An 8050-nucleotide genomic window follows, 5' to 3' on the forward strand; every position below is an offset into this window, starting at 1 on the left:
GACGTGACCGTGCTGAGTGAAAACTACTTTTAAACCACTTACAACCGTACGGTTTTCCCCCGTACGGGCGAAACCGTGCTGTGTGAAAGGAGCGTTTAGACTCCTTCGCTGCGAATGAGGTCACCGTCTGCGATCTGGGTACGCTTCCGTCCCAGAATGACAGCGCAGCATGTCCACCGATAGCACGGCGCCTTGATGGCCTAAGGTTATCACTTTAATTAAGGAAGAACCAGAGGAAGGGAGCTGAAATGAAGGAAATGGGAAGCTGTTTGGGCCGCAGCCATGAGATCTGCTCGAAGACACGAAGCTTAAAGATTAGGAGTCTAAGAATGGCCGTAGCGTGCTCGGTAGCAGGGGCTTTCTGGGGTGATTGGGGACCCTACGCCTAGGCTCATGATGGGGCCCTCCTTATCGGGGAATGCGGTGGTCCTCCCGTGGAAAAATTTAGAAATTCACATACTCGGAAATGGATTTGACCTTATTATGGCACTTAAAAACTACACAAAAGGAAATAAAAATAGCAATTTCGTAACCAAAGATACTACCCTTTTAGTGCTACCCTTCTTCCCGGGGTACAGTCGAAAAATGGGGAGGGTATTTTAATAAAATGTGGCAACTAGGAAAAATAAACATTTTATAGTTAATTTTTTAGGTATCTTTAAGCAGTTTTTTTAGTTAATGAGATTATATTGGACAACAATCACAACATTTTTATACGTTTACTGATGTATTAGTTTTTTTTTATTACAATGTCCTCAAATTTAACAACAACTACGTAAAATCCGATGTATCGGCGCGCCGCACTAAAAGGGAAAAGTAAAAATTTCACGTATTATAAAATTTAATAGCTTATTATGGTGCTATATATATTTAGTGAATTTTTTCCTTGAAACTGCATCGAAATCTAAAAAAACCTCAAAAAGAACCTTTAAGAATAACCGGTTCAAAAAAGCATCAGGTTCCACTTTTTTTATCTTCGGGCTCTTAGAATATATTCTTATTACACCCTTCATTTGCGCTTCAGGATAGACGCGAATATTGTGGGGCCCCCTAAGCTCGAGGCCCTCGGCGATTGCCGACGAGAAGACCTGGCCAGACAGACCCTGCTCGGCAGGAGTGCGTGACGTCATAAAATTATGGCCAAGGCTGTCGAATTTTCGTGGAGAATAGCTATTGTACTAGGATGGAAACACAGAAAAATTGCTTGACACTTCATTTCTCGAACTAACGAATAGCAGTGACTGATTAACGGTTGTTAAGTTAGATTTTATTTTGAAGTTATCCGTTTATAATTGGGTTTTCTAAGTTATAAAAATGTAGAGAAGTAGAATAGCCGTAGCAAGCTTGGCAGAAGTGTTTGACGGCGTCATTATATGGTCCAGACCAGTGGCGTAACTATGGGTTATCCCGAAGATGCCTCGGGGGGGTCCCCTCCCCCTTGCCTTTACTCACCCCCTTTAGAAAATTACTAGTTACGCCACTGGTCTAGACTGTCGATTTTTCGTGGAGAATAGCTATTGAACTAGGATTGAAAAACAGAAAAATGCTTCATACTTCATTTCTCAAAATCACCATCAACAGTTTTTAAAAATTCTGTAAACGAAGCCTTTTTGCTGATTGGATTATGCTTTGAAAAATGGTGTGGAATGAATTTTTTTCAAACTCCCACTCCATACCGTGGCATGCAAAGGGATTGGCGAGTCGTAGTCCCCGACCCAGACCTTGAGCTGCTGTGTCTGCGACGGTTTGCTCAGCTCGTGTCTGTTGCGTGGCGTCACCGCGCTCCGAAGAGGACCGGCCTCGCAACAATGACCGACTTCCAAGAAGCGCGGGAGGTTTACGAGGTTTAAACTGGAGCCAAATTTAGCCGGAGGAAATGAAGCGCGGCGTGGAAACCTCATCGGAGTGAATGCAAATCCAAAAGACGCTGTGTCCAACGCAGCAACGTTGATTTCTCATTTGATTTTGGTCTCAGGTGTCGTAATAATGTTTGAAGTATGTCTGCATTCATGCATAAAATTGCGACGTTTAGTATATGATAGATATGCACCGTGTTTAGATATGCACCGGTAAATTTCAATTTTACCATTCAACAATCATTCTCAACTAGAATAAAATATCTGTTCCGGAAGTCATTCATCGCTCAGGTGGCATCCATTAATTACGTGAGGCGTTTAGGGGGGGGGGCGGGGGTTAAGCCGATTCTCAACCTATCTCACGTCGGAGGGAGGGTGATCCTGGCAAATAACAATCAATTTTTTTCCACAAGAAACAGAGTAAAATTTTATTCGAGGCTACGATCTTAGTAATCTTAAATACTAGTCTTAACTAATCAAAAATTAAAAATATGTACAAATTGTTTTCTTTTAATAAATCAAACGTAAAGAAGCATAGAGTAACGTATTTACGCTGAAAATACGCATTTTGAACAATGTCACGAGAGATTACAGGGGCGGAGGGGGTCGAGCCAACTCTCACGATATCTCACTGGAGTGGGGTTCAAAAATCACCAAAATAACCTCACATAATGATTGGTCGCCCACTCTCCTCGAGTCTCAAAATTCACCTCAGTTTAAAACTCGTATTTGTTCTTATTGTAGAATGCATTTCAATCCAATTGCGACCTCATCCCAAGATAATGGAGAACTTGCAAGGATTTTGTACAGGCAATTTAACTCATGCATCGTATAGAACATCAAAAATCTTTAACATGTATACTTCTCTTTAACCTGAGTGGCGCATATTAACTGAACAATAGCGCCCTGAAAATAATGAAATCGTTTTACGGCATTAATGACGCGTGACGTCATATATGCCGTTCCGTGGCATGGTAACCAGGCATAACAAAGTGTTTATCAGTTTGAGACGCTGGAAAGTGGATTTACCTTGAGATATACATCTCCTGCGCTGTAGTACAAGTTTAAAGAAGTACGCTATCTGTTTTTATTTTACACGTAAGAGAATTATCGGCATGGAAGCTGGATATATTCGTGCGGAGTCCGGAAATCTGCCCGAAGTCGATTCTCCCATAATGATGGAGTACTTAATGAGCTGTGACAAGTAAACATCAGCTGAAATACGAAATGGAAAGGCTTTGCGGTAAGTATTTTATGTTGTTTACAAGATAAATGAATATATAAATTGTTTTCATGTGAATTCTGTTGCTGTAGGTCGTCATTATTGGCAAAGTTGTGATAATACATGTGACTTTTTCGCAATGTTTACATTATGAATCTCTATTTCAGATCTATGAAAAAAGAATACATTGAGAGGGCGACTTGACGTGTGCCATTACAAAGATCTAATAATTTATGCCGGGTGAAGTGTTTTTCTGGAACGTAAAGTTACGGCCAAAAATTATAATGCCACCATGGTGTTCGACGAAACGTCGAAGACGATTTTGAGCATTGCCTGTCACGATTGCACAGCGTCGTCGGGTGATTATAATGCTTCGGCGTAATGATTCATTAGTACTAGTTATTAACTAATTCATGCATATCTTTATTAGTAGCTAATACCACAGTTAATGGCTTTATAAGTACCTTTATGTTATGATGTTTATTTGTAATGGTTTCCAGTAACTCTTAAATTTATTGTAATTTCATCAAAGTTTAGACGTATACCGACGTTTTTATAGACGCAATATGCAAGTAGAATCGATGGTAATATGTAAAATAATAATTTGTAAAAAATAAAATGAATAAATTATTTTTCTGGAAGATGACTAACGATGCAATGTTTACCACTTCATGTTTTAAGGGGGATGCAAGCATGCCTTCCTTGGCTTTCCTAGTGTGGCTCCACAAGAAGAGCTTAGAGCCTTCCCCAACTGAAGTTGAGTGCTATTGGCGCAAACCACCTTTGTCTGGTGTGAGAAACCAACTCCTTATGGCCACTGATCTAGGAAATTTGAAGCCTGTGGACCCAATTCTTGGAATTGGTGATATCAAGGACCGGGTATAGATGGACTGCAGGGAAAATAACGATCAATGTGTTCTGTTGGCTTACAACTCTCCCTCTCACTCCCTTGAGCAGTTGGACTTATTTCATTTGGGCATTTTATTTAAAACTCAAAATTTGACCCATAAGCTCTATGAGGATTCAGCAGACAGGTTTTCGGAGTTAACTACCGCGTAGATTCATCTCTGCAGGCGACAATTTCACCGGCATTACAGCAGGCTTCTTCAGGTCAATGAAGTGGAGATCCGTGGTATCGCCCGTCTCTTAAATACCCCGTCGAAGGCCGGTGCAAGAAGCCTGCTGCAATGCCAGCGAAACTGTCGTCTGCAGAGATGAATCTACGCGGTAGTAACTCCGAAAACCTGTCTGCTGAATCCTCACCACACCGTGAAAGCCTACACAAGGAGCTCTATGAGGACTTCATTCAATTTGCTAAGTCAAAAATGACCCTGCCCCTTTGTTTACGAGCATCATCATTGACTGTTGGGCAGGTATCATGTCACCTGTGGCATAAGTTGAGGTACGCACGAGTGGGTGCCTCAATGATTTATACAGAGGCTAACTGTGCGATGGATGGTGGTGGTGCCCTGGCAGAGCAGCTGTTGGGTGCTCGACCCTTTAAAATCACAGGGCCAATAAAGAGGGGGAAAGACCTAGAAGGTGATGTAATTAAGTCATTAAGACGAGAGTTGGGTGTTAGTTTTGAAAATACAGGACTTTTATTGAAAACTGAACTCCCTGAATTTGTGGCATCGCCTGATTAGTTCTGAATATGTGGTTAAGGTGAAGTGTCCCACATCTGAAACATGCAAGAATTATATTAGCAAATGTGGGAATGCACAACTGCAACTCCAAATGTTGTTTTATGGGAAGGAAAAAGGAATATTGTGCGTTGCTAACCCTAAGTACGAAGTCATTTCCAAAATTGAAATTAAAATTGTGAATTATGATACAAATTTAGCGAAGACACTGGTTGACTGGGCCAGAGAACTCTGGAGAAAAAATATATTCCCACTGTTAAAAAATTGATTTGATTTCAATAAAATGTTTTAATGGATTTTGCTTTGCAATTTATTTTAAAACCTTAATCCATTTTAATTTCACCAGAAGTCAACTGTCTATGTTAACAACCTATCTCTGTATTCCATAATTGGAATGGTTGGATTCTGGATGGCAAAATATAAGTAATGTGAATATGAAAATATGAGTTACCTGAGAAAATATGAGGTGCTTCTAAAATTATGGTAAAATACTGATTTCAAAGGTTTGTGGAATGTTTTTAATGCTTTTATTTACAAGTATTGCTATAATAATAGACAAGCTCTCACTGACTCATTAAATTTCAATAACTAATCACACTTCTTAATTATCTTATTTTCTAAATTTATCAATCCTGTAGCTGTTTTATTGACATAAATTTTACGCAATTTTTCTGACAATTTGCCATTTAAGTTAAATTTCATTACCATATAAGACTCCGCTGCCCTCCCCAAAACTCCGCCCGTGCACCTTTTCCCCGTTAGTGCCGCCCAGAGTCCCGGAGGAAGCGGCCGGAACGGCGGCCCCCGCTGCAGTACTACCTCGGAGTACTCGGAACGGCATATATGACGTCAGACCCTTGGAAACAACCACGCCCCCTCTCGAACGCCGTTTTTCGCGCCATTGGATTTTCAACAACTTTGAGAATTTTTATCTCGGGAACGAAGCGTTACCTAGCCCTCGGGTTTTTTGCGTTGTGCAAGATTTAACGTCCTCTATCTCCTCTATTTTTTTCAAAAAATGTGCAAGTTCTCCACTGATATAAGACATGGTTACATTGGACTAAGTCTACATGCATGCATGAATTGTTAGGGTTATCGGGAAAGTATCGTTTATAGATATTTTTTTTATTTTAGCTACAAAAAAATAAGGAAGGAACCAGTAATCGATGATGACACTAAAATGTTGGCATAAGAATCATTATTCTTTATACATCTAAATGGGGATATTAGGTTCGAATATCTACATACTAAAACTATGAGGTCTTTTTCACGTACTGTTATGTAGGGGTCCTATTTTCTCTTTCAATGGACTATTCGGTAATAGTTCTACTCGACTACACTTTTTATCCATTTATGACCAATTTCAAGGCATTCTCTTCCACTAAGCGCTGCTCTGTTACTTGTCAACGTTGGTAACACCACGAAAGAGTCCCTTTTTGAATCAAACCATGATTTAGTGTATTTTCGAAAATACAGTGCCTACCCAGAATGGAATGAAAAGTATACATAATAGAACTATGCAATCCTTATAGCCAATTTCTATTAAAAGATTTTGATCGTGATTTCATTTTTATTTTTTATTTATTTTTTTAAATGTCAACGAACAGTAACACTGCTAATTTTCAGTGGCCCAATAACAAAACATAACTATAAAGAATATGCATAAAATACAACAGAAAGAAGTGAGATAACCGGCAAGGGGAAGTATTGGAATTGTGAGAACTAGACAATCTACCGATTTGATCGATAGATATTTCTTCCTTATAGGAAAATCTACTAAAATTGGTAGCATATTAATTGCGTATTGCTTGGTTTCGTTAGTAGTAGGACCTGCCCGCCTTTGTGACGGTGCAGGATTCCTCGTCCCCTCCCTTCCTTCCCCGTCCTTCCCCTGGAGGCGTCGTCGGGCTCTCATCGCGGCGGCGCCTCCTTTCCTTGTTCCTTCCCGTCCTTCCCCTTCTGGTGGCGGAGGAAAAAAGCTGATCGCTTATAGTCCCTGCTGAGTGTATCCCGCGAGCCCGTCCTAAGGGTTTCGTTCCCACTGTGAGAACTAGACAATCCAATGATTTGATCGATGGGATTTTCTTATTTATAGGAAAATCCTCCAAAATCGTTGGCACATTAGTGGCTGATGCCAGGTTTCGCTAGTAGCGGGCCCTGGCCGCTTCTTTTGCGGCGAGGGCTTTCCCGTCCCGCCCTTCTTACCTTATCACTATCCCAGAGGCATCGTCGGGCTATCGCGGCGGCGCCTCTTTCCTTTATCCTTCCTTTCCAAACCCCTCCCCGGGAGCGCGGTCGTATCAGTAAGTTACTGGGTCCCCGTCCCGGTGTGTTTTAACCCTCAGAGGACCCCCATTGGGTTCCCATCTCTGTGAGAACTAGACAATGATTTCTTCATACCAAGAAATACCACCTCAATAGTGCTGTACCGTCAGTCATTATATAAAGATCTTGGTGTATTAACAGATAGTAAAATAAGTGTCCCGGAGCACATCTAAACGGTTAAATCCATAGCTATGTCCCTCATTGGCCTGCTATTTCGATACTTAAGACATTAAAGATCCGCAAGCCATTTCTTACAGCTTTTAAATGCTTTTTAAAAATTCCTTCGTAGTGTAGTATCCGTGGTCATAAATAAACCTCTAACATTTCCACTCCCACACTATATTTTAAAAAATTTGGAATCGTCGCCAATGCTCTCCTCTCCTCCTGTCCTCATCTCCTCCAATCCTCGTTCGCCGCTGCTTTTTAACATTTACACTGAGTACATGGTAAGAGAAGAGTAGGATGAGTTGGAAGCGGGAGTAAAAGCGGGAGGAAAGGTGTTAAAAATCGGTGAGGTTCGCGGATGATCAGGCGTTCAATAGCCAATCAGCGATAAATCTGCAGGTTCTAGTCCAGGGGCCTTCTTCAACCTTTTTTTATGCAAGGGCCTAAAATCGATTTCGCATCATCCGTAGGCCACAATACTCTACTTCACTTTACCACCACATCAATAAATTTTTTTTAAACTTAATTGAAAAGTGCAATAATCTCTATAAGTGAAATACTTCAATCAATCAATTCGATTTTTGACACTGTTTATTTTTCACAAGTTTGTCAATATTTCGCTCTATTTTTGTAGTTGCAACCCGCACACTGCTTTCCAAGTGTGACTCTTAGGGCCGGACTATAGGGAATTATAGATAGAATGATAGTTAGGAGATCTTACTGTAAATTGACGAGGGAAGTATATGAAGGAAGGGAAGCTGCCAGAACGCTTCTTAAGTACCCCATGAGAACATACCTTATTCGGTAGAATACTTTCTTAGAAACCGCAAATTCGTCTC

The sequence above is a fragment of the Ischnura elegans genome, chromosome 4, assembly GCF_921293095.1.
Source record: "Ischnura elegans chromosome 4, ioIscEleg1.1, whole genome shotgun sequence".
NCBI classification, from domain to species: domain Eukaryota; kingdom Metazoa; phylum Arthropoda; class Insecta; order Odonata; family Coenagrionidae; genus Ischnura; species Ischnura elegans.